Source organism: Triticum aestivum, chromosome 4A, assembly GCF_018294505.1.
Source record: "Triticum aestivum cultivar Chinese Spring chromosome 4A, IWGSC CS RefSeq v2.1, whole genome shotgun sequence".
NCBI classification, from domain to species: Eukaryota; Viridiplantae; Streptophyta; class Magnoliopsida; order Poales; family Poaceae; genus Triticum; species Triticum aestivum.
In genome coordinates this window covers 627,511,897-627,537,209 of record NC_057803.1, presented here as the reverse complement: position 1 = coordinate 627,537,209, position 25,313 = coordinate 627,511,897, and the positions used below count along the sequence as shown (strand labels likewise).

General features: G+C 50.3%; 1 pseudogene; it reads right to left on the bottom strand.

The window, feature by feature from the left end:
* Window positions 1–8,159: 8,159 nt before the first annotated feature.
* Window positions 8,160–25,313, bottom strand: part of LOC123084134 (uncharacterized acetyltransferase At3g50280-like) — a 28,346-nt pseudogene continuing 11,192 nt past the window's right edge.

Genomic DNA, 25,313 nt, shown 5'->3' with positions numbered 1-25,313 from the left:
GCTTCAAAGTAGCACCATGGTTTTCATATAGTGAGTCTCATAAGTTTTCTTGTTCATACTAGTGGGAATTTTTCATTATAGAACTTGGCTTCTATATTCCAACGATGGGCTTCCTCAAAATGCCCTAGGTCTTCATGAGCAAGCAAGTTGGATGCACACCCACTAGTTTTCTTTTGTTGAGCATTCTTAGCTCTAGTGCATCCGTTGCATGGAAATCCCTACTCCTTGCATTAACATCAATTGATGGGCATCTCCATAGCTCATTGATTAGCCTCGTTGATGTGAGACTTTCTCCTTTTTTGTCTTCTCCACACAATCCCCATCATCATATTCTATACCAACCATAGTGCTATGTCCATGGCTCGCGCTCATGTATTGCGTGAAGGTTGAAAAAGTTTGAGATTATTTGAGTATGAAACAATTTCTTGGCTTGTCATCGGGGGTATAGAAGTTGGGAACATCTTTGTGTGACGAAAATGAAGCATAACCTAACTATATGATTTTGTAGGGATGAACTTCCTTTGGCCATGTTATTTTGAGATGACATAATTGTTTGATTAGTATGCTTGAAGTATTATCATTTTTATGTCAATATGAACTTTTGTCTTGAACCTTTCGGATCTGAATATTCATACCATGATTAAGAAGATTTACATTGAAATTATGCCAAAGTATCACTCCGCATCAAAAATTCTCTTTTTATCATTTACCTACTCGAGGACGAGCAGGAATTAAGCTTGGTGATGCCTGATACGTCTCCAACATATCTATAATTTTTGATTGCTCCATGCTACTTTATCTACTGTTTTGGACTATATTGGGCTTTATTTTCCACTTTTATATTATTTTTGGGACTAACCTATTAACCGGAGGCCCAGCCCAGAATTGCTGTTTTTTGCCTATTTCAGTATTTCGAGGAAACAGAATATCAAACGGAGTCCAAACGGAATGAAACCTTCGGGAACGTGATCTTCTCATCGAACATGATCCGGGAGACTTGGACCCTACTCCAAGAAGTTTCCGGGGAGGTCACGAGGGTGGAGGGCGCCCCCCCTGGGCGCGCCCCCCTGCCTCGTGGGCCCCTCGGAGCTCTACTGACGTGCTCCTTCCTCCTATATATACCTACGTACCCCCATTAGACCAGAGGGAGCCAAAAAAACCTAATTCCACCGCCGCAACTTCCTGTATCCATGAGATCCCATCTTGGGGCCTGTTCCGGAGCTCCGCAATCACGGAGGGCTTCTACATCATCATAGCCTCTCCGATGAAGTGTGAGTAGTTTACCTCAGACCTTCGGGTCCATAGTTAGTAGCTAGATGGCTTCTTCTCTCTTTTTGGATCTCAATAGAAAGTTCTCCCCCTCTCTCATGGAGATCTATTCGATGTAATCTTCTTTTTGCGGTGTGTTTGTTCAGACCGATGAATTGTGGGTTTATGATCCAACTTATCTATGAATAATATTTGAATCTTCTCTGAATTCTTTTATGTATGATTGAGTTATCTTTGCAAGTCTCTTCGAATTATCTGTTTGGTTTGGCCGACTAGATTGGTAGTTCCTGCAATGGGAGAAGTGCTTAGCTTTGGGTTCAATCTTGCAGTGTCCTTACTCAGTGACAGAAAGAGTTGCAAGGCACGTATTGTATTGTTGCCATCGAGGATAACAAGATGGGGTATTTATCATATTGCATGAATTTATTCCTCTACATCATGTCATCTTGCTTAAGGCGTTACTCTATTTTTAACTTAATACTCTAGATGCATGCTGGATAGCGGTCGATGAGTGGAGTAATAGTAGTAGATGCAGGCAGGAGTCTGTCTACTTGTCACGGACGTGATGCCTATATACATGATCATACCTAGATAACCTCATAACTATGCTCAATTCTATCAATTGCTCAACAGTAATTTGTTCACCCACCATAGAATATCTATGCTCTTGAGAGAAGCCACTAGTGAAACCTATGGCCCCCAGGTCTATTCTCATCATATCAATCTCCATTACTTTATTTTACTTGTTTTGCTTTTACTTTTTACTTTGCATCTTTATACCAAAAATACCAAAAATATTATCTCTATCAGATCTCACTCTCGTAAGTGACCGTGAAGGGATTGACAACCCCTAAGCGTTGGTTGCGAGTTGCTACCGTTTTGTGCAGGTACGAGGGACTTGCGCGTGACCTCCTACTGGATTGATACCTTGGTTCTCAAAAACTGAGGGAAATACTTACGCTACTGTGCTGCATCACCCCCTCCTCTTTGGGGAAAACCAACGCTAGCTCGAGACGTAGCAGCAGACAACCCGTCCACATCCTCCGTCGGAGGAGTGTCTAGCGCGCTCCTTGCATTCGCCTCCGCCTCCGCCTCCGGACCAGGCTTTGGAGCCTGGCTGGTGGAGGCGCGATTGGCAGCCTCTCCGGGTATAGTCCGACGAGGTCTCTTTGTCCTGAAGAGAGCATGAGTGTCAATGTGCCTCGAAGGTATAACACCTGGGATAAGGGGGCGCGCCATACCTTTGCGCTGACGCCTCGGTCTGGACTGCACTTCTTTTCGGCCCACGGGGCCCCATGGCCCCTCGTTGGCTTGTCGCCGCAGGTTTGGCCTTCCGCCTTAAAAACCTCCCCTGCAAAGTTCGGTTGCAATCAGGAAACTGAATGCGAGTGGGCGGACACCTATTCGGGGTACTGGGACTTCGATCTCAGGTACCTGGGGTGTCAGGATTAGCCCTGGGTAATCGGCCGTAATGGCCACCAAGGCGTTGTCCTCGCTCAATTGATGGAACACTCCATCAATCAGCTCCACAGATATGTCCAGATCCTCTTAAGAGGCCGGGTCGAGGGACCGTCCTGGGTCCTCGGGTTGTGGAGGAAGGCTGCTTATTTCCTTAACAGCCTGGCGCAGTTCCTGCGCCAAAGTCGTCAGACTGAATATTTAACAATGAGAATACAAAACGGATGGACAAGTAAATATGACCGCTTACCCAGCTCGGGGGATTGTGCATGGAGAATCCACCCTGAGGGTTGACGCGGAGAAATTCCTCCTCTTCTCCCTTATACAAAGTGGACAAGATCTTTAGTAGAGCGGCAGCTGAATCCGGCCCCTTACGACCGTAGCGGGTGGCGTCGTCCTCCCCGTTGATGTCCCACATGGGGTGGCTTCTATACTGAAGCGTCTGCACCCCCCGCATAATGCATTCGGCCATAACCCCGATCATGGTTAGTCCGGAATGGGCTAACAATCTTATTCGGCCCATCAGGTAAATGATGTCCCTGTCACTTTCCCTCTGAGGGCTCCGTGGACGCCAGCTTAGGCGCTTCTTTAAGGGAGCACTATTGAATTCAGGGAGGCCGATCCGGATAGGATCCGGCAGCGGGACGTCTTCTATGTAGAACCATTCCGAGGGCCAGTCTTCGGACGCCTTCTTTGGGGTTCCGGACAGATATCCGGTCCCGGCGATGCGCCACACTTCGGCTCCACCCACCTGATACATTGACTCCTTCTTGGAACGGGGCACGAGGCAAAATAGCTCCCTCCATAGTCCGAAATGAGCTTCAACACCCAAGAACAGCTCGCAGAGGGCTACAAAGCCCGTGATATGCAATACTAAGGCAGGCGTGAGATGATGTAGCTGGAGGCCGTAGAACTCCAGCAGCCCCTGGAGAAATGGGTGGATTGGAAATCCGAGCCCCCTTATTAAGTAAGGGACAAGGCACAACCTCTCTCCTTTGGAAGGATTAGGGGCATTCTCTGCTTGCTCTCCGCCGTTGTAAACGGCAAGACCAGCTCGAACCGGGACCATATAGGCCGGGGGAGAAATCCCTTGGTCTGGAGCGTCACTAGCTCGCTATGCGAGGTGGAACATCTCTCCCAATATCCAGGCTTAGGGCTGGAAGGGCGAGGGGAGGAGTTGCGACGGCTGGCCATGGTGGAATGGACCTTTGTCGGATGCGCTCTGATGAACACTCGCGGAGGGGAGAAGGTGTGGATTGGATCTAAATCCTCGTCCCCTTAAATAGGGCAGCTCATTTACGCGGCTAGGGGTGTGAATGTAAAAACACTCAGACTTTTCATATTCGTTTGACACGTGGGAAGCGGCCATTATTGGGTGTAGAAGCCAAGGAGCGCAACATCTACAAGAAACCGGACTTTATTCAAACAGGTACACGGAATTTGGAGGAGAACCCGCCTTGCAATGCCGAAGACAATCTGCGCGACGGACTCATCGTCATTGAAGCCTGGTTCGGGGGCTACTGAGGGAGTCCTGGATTAGGGGGTGTTCGGATAGCCAGACTATACCTTCAGCCGGACTCCTGGACTATGAAGATACAAGATTGAAGACTCCGTCCCGTGTCCGGAGGGGACTTTCCTTGGCGTGGAAGGCAAGCTTGGCGATACGGATATGAAGATCTCCTACCATTGTAACCGACTCCATGTAACCCTAACCCTATCCGGTGTCTATATAAACCAGGGGGTTTTAGTCCGTAGGACAACATACACATCAACAATCATACCATAGGCTAGCTTCTAGGGTTTAGCCTCCTCGATCTCGTGGTAGATCTACTCTTGTACTACCCATATCATCAATATTAATCAAGCAGGACATAGGGTTTTACCTCCATCGAGAGGGCCCGAACCTGGGTAAAACTTTGTGTCCCTTGTCTCCTGTTACCATCCGGCCTAGACGCACAGTTTGGGACCCCCTACCCGAGATCCGCCGGTTTTGACACCGACAAGGAGCATACCACATCACCTTCACAGGAACCCTCTTCCTGGGGGGGCTCGCCGTCAACATCGCCAGGGTAATCTCGTCTGATCTTATACCGCAATGCACCGCATACCGGGCATGCGTTCAAATCCTCGTACGCACCGCGGTAGAGGATGCAGTCATTAGGGCATGCATGTATCTTCTGCACCACCAATCCTAGAGGGCATACGACCTTCTTTGCTGCGTACGCACTGTCGGGCCATTCGTTATCCTTTGGAAGCTTCTTCTTCAATATTTTCAGTAGCTTCTCAAATCCTTTGTCAGGCACAACATTCTCTGCCTTCCACTGCAGCAAGTCCAGTACGGCACCGAGCTTTGTGTTGCCATCTTCGCAATTGGGGTACAACCCTTTTTTGTGATCCTCTAACATGCGATCGAACTTCAGCTTTTCCTTTTGACTTTCGCATTGTGTCCTTGCATCGACAATGACCCGGCGGAGATCATCATCATCGGGCACATCGTCTGGTTCCTCTTGATCTTCAGCAGTTTCCCCCATTGCAGCATCAGCGTATTCAGGGGGCACATAGTTGTCATCGTCCTCTTCTTCTTCGCTGTCTTCCATCATAACCCCTATTTCTCCGTGCCTCATCCAAACATTATAGTGTGGCATGAAACCCTTATAAAGCAGGTGGGTGTGAAGGATTTTTCGGTTAGAGTAAGACATCGTATTCCCACAATTAGGGCATGGACAACACATAAAACCATTCTGCTTGTTTGCCTCGGCCACTTCGAGAAAATTATGCATGCCCTTATTGTACTCGAAGGTGTGTCTGTCACCGTACATCCATTGTCGGTTCATCTGCGTGCATTATATATAATTATGTGTGTCAAAAGTAAGAAAATTAGACAAGTATCTATCTAAAGTAAGAATTTTTTTTCTTTCAGAAAGAAGATAAGAACAAGAGGCTCACCACGGTGGTGCCGGCGACGAGATCGGCGCGGGCTATCGACGGCGGTGAAGACGGGGACGGGGCATGACGGACCGCTAAACCTAGACAAATCTCGGGAAAAATGGAGCTCGGAGGTCGAGCTTCGAGAGGAGACAGCTTAACTAGCGTGGCTCGGGCATTTCATCGAACACCTCATGTGCATAGGAGATGAGCTAAAGCACCCAAATGCCCTCCCCTCGCCGGCTGAAAAAACAGAGCAGTGTGGACTGCTCTGCTCGCAGGCGAGGGGGTATATATAGGCAACTCATTTGTCTCGGTTTGTGACTGGAACCGGGACTAAAGGCCCCCCTTCTGTCCCGGTTCTAGGCACAAACCGGGACCAATGGCTGTGGGCCAGGAGCGAGGCTCATTGGTCCCGGTTCTTGCCATTGGTCCCGGTTTGTGCCTAGAACCGAGATAAATGGGTCCACATAAACTGGGACAAATGCCTCCCGAGGCCCGGCCGGGCCCCTGGGCGCACGAACCGGGACATATGACCCCATGGGTCCCGGTTCGTGACTGAACCGGGACTAATGGGCTTGGCAGGCTCGAACCAAAGCCTTGTTTTCTACTAGTGCCACTCAGCTTGTTTGATTTTTGTTATTTCTCATGAAAGTGCATTATATAGAGAATTAAATTCACAATGAAATTTTTCTTTGTGATTATTGTGGCTATAAGTAATTATGGGCACCGCCGACAAATCAAACAGTGTGGAGGCACACTACGCCCTAAGAGATATGGCCGAACGTCGGCATGTTACATTTTCAGAGTAATTATTACTACCAACTACTCTTAAAACAATGCCACATGTATTTATCTTTTCTCATACGCAACGCATGCTCCCCGGCTCCCGGCGGATGGCCACGATAGAGAAATAATACCACTTAATTGTACACGTGACATGTTATCCAAACCAAGCTATAAAAGGCAGCATAGAACAAACATGACGGTTGCTACCAGATACGACCTAATAGTCAGAATAGAGGAAGGAATGGGAGAGCGCGAGCAAGAGTTAAGTTTGCCAATAAAGGAGGCAAATTTTCCAGAATCAAGTTTACAATGTCACGCATACCCGAACTCAGCCATACCACAATACAGGTTCTCCTACGGTCCTACCGTAAGCAGCAAGAGCATGGATAATTTTAATTTGCGAGCGACAAATAGACGTAAAAGAAATGTCCCTAGTCTCAGCATCCTTCATCCTCTTAATCTTCTGAAGGTTCCTCGAATAATCCCTTGTCGAAGCGTGGAATATGTTCACAGTTTCTACACTATCCATCTCGATGAGAATGGGCAAATCCGTATGGTGCATGGCCAGCTCGAGCACCTCCCTACACACCGCCAACTAGGGTACGAACGTGGTGTGAAAGTACTTCCTTCCGGCATACGTTGTGACCATCACCAACATATGCACGTCGCCTCGCATCACCGACGGCGTCATTGCATCGGCTCCCGAGAAGAATGGTATCTTCATCGTTCGCTCCACATATCTTCTCGTCATGGACGAGCGCAAACATTCATTGGTGACTGCAATGAGGAAGGCACCTGATGGTCATTGCACCATTTGGAAGACCATATAGGGGTGGCCTGCTCCCTCAAAGGTATGCATCTTCACATGGAGGCTGGTTTCCAACTCGCTTGCCACAGGGGCAAATAAATTCTTTCGTCACCTCGAGCTTTCTGACGAGTGTCCCCTTTGTGGTGTGGAATGAGAGAATAGCTTCCACGCAATGTGTAGGTGCCCCCTAGCAAAAGAGTTGTAATGTGCTATGGCGCTTGACTAGCCCATCCCCAAGGTGGAGAATATCATCCACACTAGTCTAGAATGGTTATTCTCACTACTGGAGCATCTACCTGATGCTAGACGTATGATAGTCCTGATGACCATGTGGCGTGTGTGGTATGTGCGGAATGAATAACTCATGGCAAGTCCAACCTCCAACATAAGCATCTCGCAGATTTCTACAAGGTTATATCAATTTTTTGTTGTGCATTCATCGATGGCCCCAAGATAACATGGAGAAAGTGAAGATGGTTGTTCAGGTTAGTGTTTTGGCGCCACAATAGCACGTTCAGCAGAATGTGGAGCTGCGGTGGACGCTACCCCCAGCCGGATGGACAAAATTGAACGTCGATGGCAGCTACATACCGGTAACAGGAGCAGCTGATGGGGGCATGGTTTTGCGGACAGACCAAGGGGGCATCATCTTCACTGCCGATAGATTTGGTCCTCGTTGATAGTGGCCATCAAAGATGAGTACAAATTTTTGTTGCAAGAGGGTCACGGTCAAACACTATTGAGCAGTACTGGCTACACCCGTCGCCCGAGACGTGCCTAAGCACGATGGTTGGATTTGGTTCTCATTGATAGCAGTCATTCGCAACAAAAAAGTAAAGTAGTCATGGAAGATGGGTTGTCGATCGTACAAAGTTTTGCTGCACAACAGAGTCAAAGACACGGTCGGTCATTATTCATCATCAGCAGTATAGGTTGCGTCCATGAACTCCCCGTCCTCGATGAGCCTAGCGAGTGTCTATGGGGCAAGGCACAGCTCCAGCGCCATGCTGCCTCCGACGCGTCAGCCCTCGTACATCGTTGTCTTCCCATCCACCTTGTTCTCCAAGCCGCTCCGGACGGCCACTTGCGCACCCCACCTGAAGTCGTTTCCATACACATCGAACCATAGCGACCTCCCACCACCGGACTCGCGGGCTATGCCTACGGCCCAGGGCCGTCGGCATAGGTCCATTGCCGTCGGCATAGATCTATGCCTACGGCTGCCGTCGGCATATCCCCGTCGGCGTAGATCACGTCAGCGTAGATGTGTCAGACCGTCGGCGTAGTATAGCCGTCGGCATAGGAGCATATGCCGACAGCCGTGGGAGAGCCGTCGGCATAGTTTAGCCGTCGGCGTTGTTTTCCGTCTGACGGCAACGGACGGCGCCGTCAACAGCGCTGGCGATTCAGGGGACGACACGTGGCACATGTATGCCGACGGCTCGGCCGTCAGCATACATGCGCCACGTGTCGTCCCCCGGCTTCTCCTGGCGGCAGGGCTATGCCTACGGCAAAGCCGTCGGCATAGATTTCCATCTATGCCGACGGCTTTGCCGTAGGCATATCTCTGCCATGTGGCAGCTCCTGGTAACTCCTGGGCGTATATATGCCGACGGCTTTGCCGTAGGCATAGTTTTTTTTATTTTTTTTTATTTTCCCTGTTTTCTCTTTTCCAATTCATTTGACAGCATTTCAAAACAGAACAATATGAAATTATGCAGAAATATGACAATTCATCATGTGAACATACTCAAGTTCATCTAAACATACTCAAGTTCACCATCATCATCTAAACATACTCAAGTTCATCACATCATCTAAAGATCATCACCGATGGAAGTTCATGAACATAAAAGTAGTGCAAGACATGAAACATGATAAAAGTAGGAATATGAAAGGCATGGCACGATGGCCACATGCACGGAATCATCAAGCAAGAGCACCCCCGCCAAAACCACCACCTCCGCCAAAACCACCACCACCACCTCCGCCAAAACCACCACCACCACCTCCGCCAAAACCGCCATCGCGACCACCACCACTCTGCCAGATCGGAGTGACTGGGGTCGACGGAGCAGGAGTCGAGCCACCGGTCCCCTACATGTTTCAGAAAAGATTCTAACGGTAAATATGATATGATAGTGTTTCATGAACGAGAACTAGTTTGCTAGTAGTTAGGCAAATGTACTAACCGGACCATCACTGCCTAGTGCCACCCATTCATCGAACGTGGGCACGTGTGGGGGTTCTCCCGCAGGTGGTGGTGGGGGTCCCATTTGTGGTGGATCCGTGCGGTTAGTCCAAGACGCCAACATAGCCTGAATGTTAGTTAAACAAGCAAACTAGAAGATCAGAAGGAATGAAAGTGCAAAAATTTAGGTTGGTTTTAAGAGGGCAAAACTAACCGTCATCATCTGACGGTTGTAATCATCGTTTGCCTTCACTCGTTTCAAGTACTCCCGCACCTCGAGATTCCTATGCTCGACAAACTCCTTATATGCCTACATAATTTAGGTTGTTTCTAAGTGAGCAATGCTGAAAATAAACTGAGAATGCAAGATAGAAAAAGATAAAGAGGAAGTACTTACAGCATGCTGGCGGGCTAAGGGAGTCTGTGAACGCCCCGTACTCTCTAACTGGCTCGGGTTGCTAGCCCGAAGCCGTGTGTACGAGATCGAAGGAGTGATCAAGCCATCGAAACACGGATACCGGCCATTCTTCTTCCCCTGGATGGCCACCACCGCCGTGTCGTCGATCTGAGACTGGGCGACCTCAGCAACAGGAACATCCGGATGCAACTCCTGATAGTGATGAATGTAAGACCCCAGGTGCTCCTCGGTCTTGCCGTAGTACTGGCTCTCGCCCTCCTTGCGATGACTCCGCTCGCGGGCCAGCTTCCACGACTCCATGTCTGAGAGCGGCCTCTTCAACTTGTCCTCCTACAACGTCAAATAGAAGTCAGCCATACATAAGAACATGACGTAAAGAAGAACAAAAATGCATCATGCACATAGATATACCTTCATGGCCTTGAAGCCCCAGTGGTTCCTGTTTCCTTGGCCGTGTGTCCCGTCGTCTCCACGGTTAGCCCGGGCCTTGATGCTCTTGGCAGCAAACTCTGCATCGGCGCCGAGCCACCTATCCACCAAACTCGCCCATCCGTCATGCCTTCCATAGCACCAACGAGGAACAACCTATGCAAATTTTGGAAGCATGACATGTGAGCACGAAACATATAGTTGACTGCTTGAAACAATGAAAAGTTAGTAATAGTTACCATCATGAACTGCTCCTTGCTCAAGGTAAGTCGTAGCTTCTGCGCTTGAGTTTTGGGCATCTTTTGTTGCAGGTAGTAGTGGTAGTACTGCGAGACGGCAACCCAGCGCACCTCGTACTGCAACTGACGAGCTTTCTTCTTCGCAGCCGCAAGCAAGACCACGTCGGCTCTGGCCTTGTGCTCGTCAAGAACTCTATAGAGTTGCTGCAATCATGCAAAAACCAGAAGTAAACAAGGCATGAGTTGAGTGATTCAATGATAAACTATGAACGAAACTGAAGACAAGTGATTCAGAAGAGAACTTACCCAAAATTTGGTGATCACGGCCTTAGCGGTCGTCCCGTACTCCGCGTTGCTGCAAGCCTCGTAGTGGGCCCAGCTCGTGGCCAAAACCCGCTGCTGCGGGTCCCTGTCTGGCCGCGGGCAGAATAGGCCAGGCCAAAACTCCTTCAACAGGACAGTGATAAGGCCGTTCGGTTTACGGCCCTTTCCGTGAAGGATCCAGTTTCTGCAAAAGAATCAAATGATTGCCATGTGTACAATAAGAAAATGTTGTCATGTGTTGAAAATATGATTGAGAGGCACTTACTCTGTCCCCACAGGTTCAATGAGCCACTTGTGCTCCTCGATAGAAGGTGGTGTAGGTAGTCCGGCATTACCACGCAGCCACCCCTGCGAAGAACCCGGTGGCAAGTCACCCCACAACGCGGGATCAACCTCCCCTCCACCCTCCTCGGCCTCCTCCTCACCCTCCTCCTCGGCCTCCTCCTCCTCACCCTCCTCCTCGGCCTCCTCCTCCTCGCCATCAGGAACATACTCCTCCTCCTCAGACTCAGAAGGTGCCTCTGTATAGGAGGGCATCAAAGAAGACCCTCCTATTTCAGACACGGCCCGGAGTTTTTTGCCCCGGTTGCCTCTCCCCCCACCTCCTCCTCCTCTAGGGGCTCTCCCCCCACCGCCTCCTCCTCTAGGGTCTCCTCCCCCGACCCCTCCACCTCCCTGTGAGGTGTCATCCTCGCGTAGTCGGGAGGGAACCTTGTGGGCTCGTCCACTCCGAGTAAGTCCTTTAAATTTACTGAGGAAACTAGCGCCGCTGGACTTGCCCATGATTATTAAACCTGCATTGAGAAGAGAATAAACAATTAGTAAGGATATCAATTAAACAAGCATACAGGAAAAACATTAATACCAGAAGAGCACATTAAGCATACTATTGTAATGATCATTAAAAGAACTTACATTTTCTAGAACCCATATGAATCATCACTATTGTAATCTATTTGTGGACCGGTCTCATCATCACTATCACGCATATCTTCTTCGTTGTCTGACGGAGGTGGAGGCTCTTCCTCATCGTCAGCGTCTTCATTTAACTTTTCAAGCATAATTATGTCTCTTTGATTCACAACTGCCTCACCATCAATCCGTGCGTCGTCGTCGTTTGGGTCCAGGTCAACATAACCCAAGTCATCATCCTCGTTGCTTCGGACCACGTCATCATGTTCCTCTTGATAGAACACTCCCTCGTATGTCATGGGGTTTATGTTGTAGTAATCATCATCGTTCGGGTCCGGTAGCTTACCATGCGGCGACACCTTGAACACAACTTCCCAACCCTTTAGGTACTCTTTCTGGCATGGGTAAGGCAGATAATATACTTGTGTGGCCTGGGTAGCAGCGATAAAGAGATCAGCTCCGGCATAGACGGTTGATGGTTTAACTTCAACTAAACCAACAGAAGGCGTATGTCTCAGACCCTTTTTGGGGTCGAACCATCGGCATTTGAACACAGTGAGACTTAGGTGTTCGCGGCCACGTTTGAATGTAAGCTCGTATATTTTTCCTACCCTTCCGTAGTAATCTACTTTATTATCTCCTTCAGTGAAGACTCCGGTATTTATGGTTTTGGGATCAGGCCGACTGTTCTGGTGCTCCTCTGTATGGAAGCGATACCCATTCACATCATACTTTTCGCATGTCATGACGACGGGATCAAAACCCATAGAAACCCATCTCAATTCTTCATCCATTGATCCGGTCGGATCATTTCCCTACAAGTTTAATTGAAATTATAGGGTGCATGAGTTTAATTGAAATTATAGGGTGCATGAGTTTAATTGAAATTATAGGTGCATGAGTTTAATTGAAAGTGTGAAAATTACTTTCTCCATGAACCACGCAACGAAATTTTTCCTTCCATCAGCACCCTTTCGGAGAAGAGCAAGTGCCTCCGCTTCAGTAGGAGGCAGCATTCCCGTCCATTCTTCTTCAACGAATCGACTACAATAAGAAAAGCGGTATAAGAACTAGGCAAAGTGAACATAACGAATTGACTCAAAGAATGGTGCTAAGGTATTACCTCATCCACTCATCCTCAACTTCCTTGATGTTGTGCAAGATATAGAACATGACATCCTCCCACTCATCTCGTGGCATGAGATAAGGTTTCGAGCATCCAGCCCTACCACCTTGCCCGATGAATAGAGGCAACTTGGGTTTATACTTGGGTTCTTCTGTATTGTATCGAGACACCTTATTGTGCAACGTGGGAACATGGTCCGGATAGTAGGCTGTCCTGAGGTCTGCCACCTCCTCTAGGATAACTGCCTCAGCTATGGAAGCTTCAATCTTAGCTTTGTTTCCACATTTCTGTCTCAGATGCTTGTTCTGTCTCTCAGGGCCGTACTGCCAACGATTCTGCACAGGGCCCCCCAACAATACCTCGTTCGGGAGGTGCAAAATGAGATGTGTCATCGGAGTAAAGAAGCCTGGCGGGAAGATCTTCTCTAGCTTGCATATCAACTCCGGCGCCTTCTTATGCATTTCTTTTATCTTCTCAGGACATACTTCTTTAGCACAAAGCGTGCGGAAGAAATGGCTTAACTCCGCAAGCACACGCCAGACACGCTCGGGAACATAGCCCCGAACCATCACCGGCATAATCCGCTCAATCCATACATGATAGTCATGACTCTTGAGCCCGGTCACTCTGCCCGTTGAAAGATTGACCCCCTTACTTATATTCGACGCATAACCATCAGTGAACTTCACGACGTGTTTCAGCCACTTGAATACCTCCATCTTATGATCCTTTTTAAGTACGAAGTCAGCATCTGGCTTGAACCAAGATTTTCGACTGCCTGTGGGAGGCTGCATGTGTAGACGTGGTCTATCACAAATATTCTGTTGATCAACTCTAGCATTAACATTATCCTTTGTCTTATCAGGAATGTTGAGGATCGTGCGAAAAAGGGACTCTGCGACATTCTTTTCGGTGTGCATCACGTCTATGTTGTATGGAAGTTTGAGGTCCTTAAAATAGGGAAGCTGCGTGAAGGGGGTAATGTGAGTCCAGTTGTGCGTCTCACCATATCCTTCAAAAAATTTCCCTTTACCTTTCCTTTCCTTTGCCCTCGCCCTCGTCTTCGCCTGTGGCTTTGCCTTTGCCTTTGCCTTTGCCTTTCCCTTCACCGGCAGGCTTAAGAGCTTTCAGCTGAGCAAGCACATCCGCACCAGAAAACGTTGGAATCTCGTTTACTTCATGGACAACTTTGCCTTTTGTGAAGTTCTTCTTGTCTTCCCTATCAGGATGGTCTGGAGGGAGGAACTGTCGATGCAGGTCAAATGCAACATACTTGCCACCCTTCTTCAGCCAAATGAAAATCAAGGCCTGCATGCACACTGGGCAAGGCATCTTTCCACTTGTACACCATCCGCAGAACAAGGCATAACCGGGAAAGTCATGCATGCAATATTGTAGCCAAACTTTCATCAAGAAATTTTTCTGCAGATGTCGGTCGTATGTCAACCTCGGGAAGTACCAAGAATGGTGCAAATCATCCACCAACGGCTGCATAAACACACTCAAATTCTTCCCCGGATATTCAGGCCCCGGAATTATAAGCGACAGGAACATGGTCTTGCGTTGCATTATGGCGCCGGGAGGGAGATTCAGCGGAATAACAAATACGGGCCAACAGCTGTATGGATTAGACGACATACCATATGGATTGAACCCATCACCTGTTATAGCAATTCTGACATTCCCAGCCTCGGCTGCTTCCTCCGGGTACTCTATATCGAATGACTTCCATGCTTCACCTCCTGATGGATGTACAATTTTTTTTGGATTGTACCTTTTCCCTTCCTTGTGCCACTTCATCATTTTGGCAGACTCCTCGGTGATGAAAAGGCGCTGCAGTCTTTTTATAAAATCAAGATACCGAAGAACCTTCACAGGGATTTTTAGCTGCTGCTTCTGACCATGCTTATCGACCACCTCAATATACCGAGAGGAACCGCACTTCCTACAGTACTTGTCATCCGCATACTCATGCCTAAACAAAAGGCAATTCTTTGGACAAACATGTATTTTCTCATAGTCCATCGAGAGCGCCTTCATGATTTTCTTCGTACCGTACATGGTTTTCGGCAGTTCATGGCCCTCAGGCAGGCTGTTAGCCCATACTCCCAGAAATGCTTCGAAGCAACCTCGGCTACAGCCGTACTCAGCCTTGACTGCCATCAGTTGCGAGATGGCATCCAGCACAGACAGCTTGGCACCCTCATAGAGAGGTTTCTTTGACGAGGCCAAGATTTCCAGGAAGGCCTTTGCGGTTTCCTCCGGCTCCTCCGGTTCATTCGCTGAATGTGACGGAGGTGTCGGCTGTGCAGCAAAGACATCATCTAGCATGTCTCTAACCCCATCGTCCTCATAACCAGCGACGCGTTGTCGTATCACATCCTCTCTACCACGGTCCCGCTGGGCAAAGTTTATCGGCATATTAAAGTTGGGCATAAATCCATGCGTGCGAAGGTGCTTAGTCATCTCACTCTTATCTCTGCGGATACGCCTCTTACATCTGGCACACGGGCATTCTGGCACCATCCTCATTGGACTACGGAATATCTCTTTCAAAAACACATCAGTTTTCTCGACCCACTCTGTTGTTACTTGATTCCGACGGAAAAACCCACTATACATCCACTGATTATCTGCCATCTCTGCTTTATTGGAAGCCACACAACAAAATTAAGGATTCATTTAAATTACTCACATCAATATTTTATTTTTTACAAGGTTGACGAGAAACGACATTTAATCCACCTACATCTCTAATAGGTAAAGATGGGTCCTAATCCCACCCGAGAATGTGTAGATTGAGTACGTGTCCATGCTCTACCCCATTCCGAGACAAAATTTCGGCAGCACCTCCCCGCTGTTCTCCAAATACACGTCTCGGCAAAATGCCGAGAGAATGTGCATCCGGAGAACAACAGGGAGGCGCCGCTGAAATCCTGTCTCGGAACGGGGTAGAGCATGAACAACGTACCCAATCTACACATCCTCGGGCTGTCCGTGGAAAGCGCTGGACAATCCGAAAGAGCTGCGGTGATAAATATGCAATTGAATGCATATTTATCGATGCAACCCTTTCGGACGGGAGACCTAGGTTACGCGATTTGATGTGAAAATTCAATCTAGTGACATGGAAAAAAGTGGACGAGGTCATGGAATTGTTGCTCACCCTCCGATGTAGAGGATGTAGTCGATCAAAGGAGGGACGATCGTGGACAAACACCTCCAACGTGGATGATCACTCCATGAAGATGGAACACCACAAATCCTGTTAATTCCACCGAGTGATGAAAATTTAGGTCATCACCTCACATTAAGCATTGGCACAACATTATGAATGAACATGAAACAACATGTCAAATTGTAAAAAAAAAACTCTAAACCCATTCCTACTCCATTCCCTCTCTCCCCCATTCTTTCTCTCTTATAAAAAAACAAACGGAGCTCGTTCATACTCCATTATCTTCCCTCGCTCATCTCTTTACATGCACATATTGAAAAACTTGAGCAATATCTAAGTGTCCAAATTCACAAAATTGAGCAATATCCATCAATGCATCCATCTATCACAAACTTCACCATCAATCTGTACATGCATGCATATATCCATTCATCACATGTCCATCTATGCAAAAAAAACAGTAACAAAATGCAAAAAAATTAAAAAAATTCTCACCTTGGCCGCGCCGGTGCAGCGGGCAGCAGGGAGGCCGGGGGTAGCCGCCGGGGAAGGGTGGACGGGGCCGGCCGGGGCGTAGCAGGGCGTCGGCGGAGGGGCGCAGCAGGGCAGGGTGGACGGCGCCGGTCGGTGCAGCTGGACAGGGAGGGCGCGGGGTCGGGGACGGGTGTGGACGGCGCTGGCGAGAGGTGGCGGAGGGACGGGGGTGGTGGTGGAGTGAGGGGGCGGAGAGGAGGGTGGTCACGGCGGCGCGAAGAAGAGCTGGCGACGGCGTGGCGGCGGCGGCGGCGCGAGAAGGGGCGGGGATGTAGGCGGGGAGGGGGGAGGGGCGAGGGAAGATGGTGGCGCGGGTGGAGCGGCGGCGGGCGGCCGGCGGGGAGCGACGCGGGCGACTGGGAGCGGCGGCGGCGGCGCGGGTCGAGCTGGTGGCGGCGCGGGTCGAGCAGCGGGTCGGGGCGAATGAGTGGTTGACGGTCGACCGGCTGAGGATAAGGTCGAACTATGCCGACGGCTAAGCCGTCGGCATAGGTAGCGATGCCACGTGGCACCTATGCCGACGGCTTAGCCGTAGGCATAGTTATTTTTTTATTTTTTTAATGTTTTTAATAGCTTATATTTTTCTTCTTTCTGTTTTTTATTTCATATAAATTTTTGATGTTTTTATAGTCATAAGTTATATTTTTTATATTTTTTATGTATTATTATTTCATATGCTTTTTTAATGTTTTCTTAACGCTGCTCGGCCCTCTCCTCTCCCGGAACCACACAGAGGGGAGGTGAAGGTGCCACGTGGCATATTTTTTTTGCAACAACTTCTATACATGTTTAACATTTTTTTAAATATTATTAACTGTCTTCAAATATATTTTTAGTGTATATTATTTTCATACACATTGAAAAGTTTCGTTAACATCTAAAATGAGGGACCGACGCGTCGTTTCCCCCCTCCAGGTGCCGGGGCGGCGCCGTCCGTGATGCGTGCCGCCTCTTCGGACATGCCAGAACACCACCCCGCATGTATGAGGGCCCGGTACGACGCTCCGGTGGCATTGCTACCCCCCAGGGCCCCCGTCCCGCCTAACCATGGAGCGGTTGACCACGAGATCTAGCCCTTTGACTTCCCACGAACAGGCTTTGACCAGTGGACCTCTCCACCCGGTTGTGTCAGGTCGGCCCATAGGGACACCCGGGAGCAACATCCGGGCCAAAACCACAGCTACATCAACTCCATGTAGAACCGACGCGGCAGTTTCCCCCCTCGAGGTGCCGTCGGCGGCGTCGTCCGTGAGGGAGGCCACGCACCGGAGACGCGTGCCGCCTCTTCGGACATGCCACAACACCACCCCGCATGTATGAGGGCCCGGTACGACGCTCCGGTGGCATTGCTACCCCCAGGGCCCCCGTCCCGCCTAACCCTGGAGCGGTTGACCACGAGATCTAGCCCTTTGACTTCCCACGGACGGGCTTTGACCAGTGGACCTCTCCACCCGGTTGTGTCAGGTCGGCCCATAGGGACACCCGGGAGCAACATCCGGGCCAAAACCACAGCTACATCCACTCCGTGTAGAACCGACGCGGCAGTTTCCCCCCTCGAGGTGCCGCCGGCGGCGCCGTCCGTGAGGGAGGCCACGCACCGGAGACGCGTGCCGCCTCTTCGGACATGCCACAACACCACCCCGCATGTATGAGGGCCCGGTACGACGCTCCGGTGGCATTGCTACCCCCAGGGCCCCCGTCCCGCCTAACCCTGGAGCGGTTGACCACGAGATCTAGCCCTTTGACTTCCCACGGACGGGCTTTGACCAGTGGAGCTCTCCACCCGGTTGTGTCAGGTCGGCCCATAGGGACACCCGGGAGCAACATCCGGGCCAAAACCACAGCTACATCCACTCCGTGTAGAACCGACGCGGCAGTTTCCCCCCTCGAGGTGCCGCCGGCGGCGCCGTCCGTGAGGGAGGCCACGCACCGGAGACGCGTGCCGCCTCTTCGGACATGCCACAACACCACCCCGCATGTATGAGGGCCCGGTACGACGCTCCGGTGGCATTGCTACCCCCAGGGCCCCCGTCCCGCCTAACCCTGGAGCGGTTGACCACGAGATCTAGCCCTTTGACTTCCCACGGACGGGCTTTGACCAGTGGAGCTCTCCACCCGGTTGTGTCAGGTCGGCCCATAGGGACACCCGGGAGCAACATCCGGGCCAAAACCACAGCTACATCCACTCCGTGTAGAACCGACGCGGCAGTTTCCCCCCTCGAGGTGCCGCCGGCGGCGCCGTCCGTGAGGGAGGCCACGCACCGGAGACGCGTGCCGCCTCTTCGGACATGCCACAACACCACCCCGCATGTATGAGGGCCCGGTACGACGCTCCGGTGGCATTGCTACCCCCAGGGCCCCCGTCCCGCCTAACCCTGGAGCGGTTGACCACGAGATCTAGCCCTTTGACTTCCCACGGACGGGCTTTGACCAGTGGAGCTCTCCACCCGGTTGTGTCAGGTCGGCCCATAGGGACACCCGGGAGCAACATCCGGGCCAAAACCACAGCTACATCCACTCCGTGTAGAACCGACGCGGCAGTTTCCCCCCTCGAGGTGCCGCCGGCGGCGCCGTCCGTGAGGGAGGCCACGCACCGGAGACGCGTGCCGCCTCTTCGGACATGCCACAACACCACCCCGCATGTATGAGGGCCCGGTACGACGCTCCGGTGGCATTGCTACCCCCAGGGCCCCCGTCCCGCCTAACCCTGGAGCGGTTGACCACGAGATCTAGCCCTTTGACTTCCCACGGACGGGCTTTGACCAGTGGACCTCTCCACCCGGTTGTGTCAGGTCGGCCCATAGGGACACCCGGGAGCAACATCCGGGCCAAAACCACAGCTACATCCACTCCGTGTAGAACCGACGCGGCAGTTTCCCCCCTCGAGGTGCCGCCGGCGGCGCCGTCCGTGAGGGAGGCCACGCACCGGAGACGCGTGCCGCCTCTTCGGACATGCCACAACACCACCCCGCATGTATGAGGGCCCGGTACGATGCTCCGGTGGCATTGCTACCCCCAGGGCCCCCGTCCCGCCTAACCCTGGAGCGGTTGACCACGAGATCTAGCCCTTTGACTTCCCACGGACGGGCTTTGACCAGTGGAGCTCTCCACCCGGTTGTGTCAGGTCGGCCCATAGGGACACCCGGGAGCAACATCCGGGCCAAAACCACAGCTACATCCACTCCGTGTAGAACCGACGCGGCAGTTTCCCCCCTCGAGGTGCCGCCGGCGGCGCCGTCCGTGAGGGGGGCCACGCACCGGAGACGCGTGCCGCCTCTTCGGACATGCCACAACACCACCCCGCATGTATGAGGGCCCGGTACGACGCTCCGGTGGCATTGCTACCCCCCAGGGCCCCCGTCCCGCCTAACCCTGGAGCGGTTGACCACGAGATCTAGCCCTTTGACTTCCCACGGACGGGCTTTGACCAGTGTACCTCTCCATCCGGTTGTGTCAGGTCGGCCCAGAGGGACACCTGGGAGCAACATCCGGGCCAAACCCACAGCTAAATCCACTCAGTGTAGACCCGACGCGGCAGTTTTCCCCCTCCAGGTGCCGCCGGCGGCGCCGTCCGTGAGGGAGGCCACGCACCGGAGACGCGTGCCGCCTCTTCGGACATGCCACAACACCACCCAGTTGTGGTAGGTCATCCGATATATATATATATATATATATATATATATATATATATATAAACTTGGGAGCAAAGTCCCCTTCGTATAGACCCCAGATGCGGCTGTTCCCCATTCCAGGTGCCGGCTAGTGGCGGCACCGCTCGTGAGGCGGGTCACACCGCTGTGTACAGAACCGAAAAATAATGTATGTATGCTTATTAACACGTACTATATGTAAGTTAGTCAAATAATAATATTTAAGAGAACATAAAATATAGCTATGAAAAAAAAGAAAAAAAACTAACGAGTGGAGGGGGTGACCGGGAAGTGGATAAGGGAACTATAAAAAAAAGATCGATGACATGGTAAAAAAAAGAAAAAAAACTATGGAAAAAAATATAGCTATGGAAAAAAGAAAAAAAAGAAAAAAAACTATGCCGACGCAAAGCCGTCGGCATAGCTGCGGCATAGGCAGATGGCCGGCGCGCTGCGGATCAGTGATGTGGCATCTATGCCAACGGCAGCCGTCGGCATAGGTGGTGGTCGGTGCGCCTCGGATCGATGACGTGGTAAGGGCATCTATGCCGACGGCCTGCCGTCTCGGCCGTCGGCATAGACCGGACGCCGTTAGCCGCACGGCACGAGCGGGATCGTCGGGCCCACAACTATGCCGACGGCCATATATGTCGACGGCCGCTGTAGGCGTAAGTTTGGGTAAGCCGACGGCCGTTCTGGGCCGGCGGGGGCCGTCGGCATAGGTCTTAATAGCCCGACGGCTTTATTACGCCGACGGCCTGGATATGGCTGTCGGCATAGCGCAGACAAGGCCGACGGGGGCCGTCGGCATAGGGCCCTGTTCCGGTAGTGTCCTTGTGAATGTCCCCGTCGGAACGGCGGCCACGAATGCGGGCAGGCAATTGAAGCTAGGCTCATGGGGCCACAATGCAAACTTGTCCCTAGTGCTGAGTTTGTCGCATGACGCCACGGTTCAGGAGCCAGGTCGCCCAGCCCAGGCCCTTGCCCACGATATTGCCGGCAGTGGACTTGGCGCTGACGTTCCCTGCTGCTTTACCCTGCGTAGGATGCCAGTATGCCAGCAACACGACCACGGAATACCACAAGGACAATGTATGATGTCTCCTAGAGTCTTGGTCTGGTGTGAACCGCTAGGCTCAGCACAAGGCGCGGCGTGCCACAGGCGCACGAGTAGGGCCTACAGTGAGGAGATGGTGATAGTGGTGTCGGCCGGAGATGGGCATCTGGGCAATCGCCTTCGCCTTGAGCTCATGCCATTGGTGCGACATTGCGTGACTCAATATGCTGGACGACACATTGGTGGTGACTCAATCTGATAGGGAATACCCACGACACTGTGTGATACAAACGTACGCCATCGAATTACCTATTGCATAACAAAGAAGTTCAATCAGTAGTATCACTTCTCATACACCAAGTGACACAGAAATGAGCCTACTTTTTTGCCTCAACTACTTCTGGCCAACCCTTCTCCCGTGCAATAAATTAATTTGGCATAGGCTTTAAACTTCAACCAAGCAAAATTAAGGTGACGATGAAGCTGAAATGATAAGGGCAGCAACTCATTAAACATTATCCCCCATTGGATTATAGACTTGATAAACATAATATATTATATCTAGATAAATTTGCTCCTTCTTTCCTGTATATCCTGTATTGTCTTATTTTTAAAACGGAGCAAAATCTTTGCCTCATCTCGTTAATAAAATAGAAGAGAATTGTCCGGTTAACAAACGAAAAAACAGACAAAAACCATCACAAACATCCACAAACCGGGCCGCACAAGCCAACTCTACCCACATTTTTCAAAGGGGCTTTTTATTACTTAAAAGATTTAAGTATTATACCGGCTCTGCACAACTAATATGCACACAACCAAAAAAAATCCTTTCACATAAATAAAAAATAAAAACGCGAAATACAAAGAAACATGTGGAGTCCGTATAATGCCTACAATGGAAGGGGTCAATCCTAAGATCATACTGCCACCTATGTTGGGTAAAAATATCCCTCGCCGTAGCCTCTAATTATGTACACACCACCGTAAATAGGTCTCGATTCTCCATGCGTAGTAAGGAGGACCATAAATAAAGAGTCCCGATACATTTGTAGATAACCTGCATAAGAGAAGTAATTTTATCAAGAAGTGCATATGTACTTGGCTACCCACATGAAGCCCAAACACACCACCGAGAAAAGAATATCATCATGGCTGCCATTCAGCGCCATCATCGTCGCTCTTCCACGAGCCAGCGACTCCTGACTTCACCCTAGACTACCACCGATGAAGTTGTCGCCACACAGATGCTGGAACCCATGCCAAACAGTCAGCCAGCCATGCTAGCAACCAGACAGCCCTAACTCTAGTAGTGAACATTGTAGGAGAAAAAAGCAGAGCTGACGCCGACCAGACCCTGCAGTAGGCCATCCATCTCATGTCATCATCACTACCAAGGCCCCTTCACGGCAGCTCCGACTTCATGACAAGGCAACAAGGCATGGGAAGCACATTACACCCTAAGAGATTTGGACGGACGTGGCATGTTACATTTTCAAAGTAACTATTACTACTTACAACTCCTTTTCTTTTCTTTGCGAACCAACTACTACTCTTAAAACGGTGCCATGTGTATCTATCTTTCTCGGACGAGCAATTAAACATGCTCCTTGGCTCCCTGTCCATGGCCACCACAGAGATATAATACACATCCCTGTACACACGACTTGTTACCCAAAACAAGCTATAAAACATAGCATAGATCAACACATGGCGTTGGCTACTACTTCTCTGAATAGTCAAAATAGAGGAAGCAATGAAAGAGAAAATAAACAGGTTGAGTGAAGGCAATTTTCTAGCGGCTAAACTCTGGTAGGCTTGAGAGGCATCAGAAATCAGAGGATCAATTGCGACCCCCCAATGGGTTCACAGAGGCAATGATGAACTATGCTGAGTAACCACCGGCTTCGGCCGGTTTTGATGCATATCAGCATCAGATACATGCCTCGATGAACATACACTTTTTTGCTGCAAAAGAGAGACACGGTCAGTCATTATTCAGCAGTAGTGGCTGCACCCATGAACTCCTCGTTGGCGATGAGCCTAGCGAGGGCCTCTGGGCTGAGGCACACCTCCAGCGCCATGCTCCCTCCCATAGTAGCCGGAAACGGGGAACAGTGGCCCGTCCCTCGATCCGGATTCATCGACCCAGAATCAGATTCGGGAATGAGGGTCGATTCGGTAAGATTCCATGCGGATTCGGCGTTTCCGCAGCCGGATCGTCGATTCAGGTTCGGCGACTCGACAATCTTGGTTCTTGAATCGATCGAGTAAGCAAAAGGTCAGTCATATCAATCACGAACTCCTCGTTTTACTCTCTGCCCCATTCTTTTCCACTCCCCTAAATAACTCCTCGTTCTGCTCTCCAATTACTCCAAGGCTGCTAATAAATTTGCCATTGGGAAGGAGATGATTTATTTTAGTCTTCATGGATTGATGGGAGATGACCAACTAGTACAGATTCACGTTCCTCGTTCCATGGTACCGTACCGGATTCATCGTACCGAAATTGATTGGATCGTGTTTCCGCTTTAGAAAAATCATTCTAGAGATGTATACCCCCGTTGTACCCTATTTTTTCCATCCTCCGACTCTCGTCCCCTGTTCCCGTTCCTCGTTCCCACCGTACCGGAAACATGGCAACTATGCTTCCTCCGCCACCTCGGCCTTCGTACACCGTTGACTTCCAATCCACCTTGTTCCCAGGGCTGCTCCGAACGGCCACTGGCACGCCCACCCAAAGTCATTCCCGTACACATTGAACCGGGGCGAGCTTCCCGTGATCGTGCCCGTGGCAGCGGCCGCCAAGAGCGCGGGAAGGCACATGAAGCTAGGCTGCTGGGGCCAGGACGCGAGCTAGTGATAGCGCTGGCTTCGTCAAACGACGCAACGGTCAGGTTCAGGAGCCATGCCGCCCAGCCCAGGCCCTTGTCGACGATATCGCGGGAGGTGGACTCAATCTGATAGGTAATACCCATGACACTTCGTGATACAAACAAACGCCACAGAATTACCTATTGCATAACAAAAAAGTTCAATCAGTAGTATCACTTCTCATACACCAAGTGACACAGAAATGAGCCTACTTTTTTGCCTCGACTACTTCTGGCCAACCCTTCTCCCGTGCAGCAAATTAAGTTGTCATGCGCTTTAAACTTCAACCAAGAAAAAGTAAGGTGACGATGAAGCTGAAATGATAAGGACAGCAACTCATGAAAATTTACCTATTGTACCGAAGCAAAAGTGGATAAATGTGCTCCTTCTTTGATGTATATCCCATATTGTCTTATTTTTGAAATGAAGGCAAAATCTTTGCCTCATCTCATTAATAAACAAGAAAAGAATTGCCCGGTTAACAAACGAAAAAAACACATGAAAACCATCATAAACACTCACAAACCGGGCCACACAACCAACTTGGCTACCCACATGAAGCCCAAACACACCATCGAGATAAGAAGATCATCATCGAGGTTGCCATTCAGCGCCATCGTCATCACTCCTCCATGAGCCATCGACTCCTGACTTCACCCTACACGACAACCGACGAAGCTGTCGCCGCAGCAAATGCTGGAACCCATACCGATCCATGCCAAACAGTCAGCCACCCGTGCTAGTGACCAGACAACTCTGACTCTAGTGATGAACATTGTAGGAGAAAAAAGGAGAGCTCACGTCAACCAGGCCCGCAGTAGGCCATCCATCTCATGTCATCATCACTACCAAGGCCCCTCCACGGCAGCTCCGACTTCATGACGAGGCAACATGGCATGGGAAGCACATTACGCCATAAGATATTTGGACGAATCGTGGGCATGTTACATTTTCAAAGTAACTATTACTACCAACTACTCGTAAATGGTGCCATGTGTATTTATCTTTCTCAGAGGAGAAATTAAAAATGGTCCTTGGCTCCCTGTCCATGGCCACGGCAGAGAAATAATACACATCATTGTACACACGACATGTTACCCAAACCAAGCTATAAAAGCTAGCATAGATCAAA